Source organism: Rana temporaria, chromosome 3 (genome assembly GCF_905171775.1).
Source record: "Rana temporaria chromosome 3, aRanTem1.1, whole genome shotgun sequence".
Lineage (NCBI taxonomy): Eukaryota > Metazoa > Chordata > Amphibia > Anura > Ranidae > Rana > Rana temporaria.
This window is the reverse complement of record NC_053491.1, coordinates 482891292-482892315: the sequence shown is the minus strand read 5'-3', so window position 1 is coordinate 482892315 and position 1024 is coordinate 482891292.

The window sequence follows — 1024 nt, the reverse complement described above, 5'->3', positions numbered from 1 at the left end:
CCTCCCTCAAAAAAAGAGGGGGGAAGGTAATTCCCGGGGAGGGTGGGTGGAGAAGGGGCAGGTCGACAGGCAGTGAGCCCCCAAATACTGCCCTGGCCGTCCATATAATTCACATATACCCAGGGGCGGACTGACAACTCATGGGGCCCCTGGGCAATAGGAGATTATGGGGCTCCCAGGCAATAGGAGATTATGGGGCCCCCCAGGCAATAGGAGATTATGGGGCCCCCAGGCAATAGGAGATTATGGGGCCCCCCAGGCAATAGGAGATTATGGGGCCCCCCAGGCAATAGATTATAGGGCCCCACAGAATACACACACACAGAGAGTATACACACACAGTATACACATACACACACTGAAAAGGTACTTGAGAGGCGGGGAATCTATAATCTTGGGATTTTTAGACCAAAAGGATGCCGGTAAGGGACATTTCAGATGTAAAAAAACACAGGGCCAGATTCACAGACATTTGCCCTGGCACAGCATATCAGAGATACGCTACTCCGCCGTATCTTACCTGGCGAAATTTCGAATCCAGGAAGATTTTGCGCCGCAAGTTACGGCGGCGTAGTGTATTTCTCGGCGAGTATTTCAAATTGGGCGGGTAGGGGGCGTGATTCATTTAAATGAAGCGCGTCCCCGCGCCGATTGAAATGCGCATGCTCAGTTTAGAAATTTCCCGCCGTGCTTTGCGCAAAATGACGTCGCACCCACGTCATGTTTTGAAATTCAACGTGAGTTACGTGCTTTCCTATTCACGGATGACTTACGCAAAAAAAAAAAAAATCAAAATTCGACACGGGAACGACGGCCATACTTTAACATGGCAAGTCTATCTATACGCCACAAAATAGCAGCTTTAACTATATGCCGGGAAAAGCCGACTAGCGACGACGTAAGAGAATGCGACGGCCGCGCGTACTTTCGCGGGAAAAAGCTAATTAGCATACCCGACGCGGAAAATGACGCAAACTCCACCCAGCGGGCGCTGAAGTATTACACCTACGATCCGAAGGCGTAC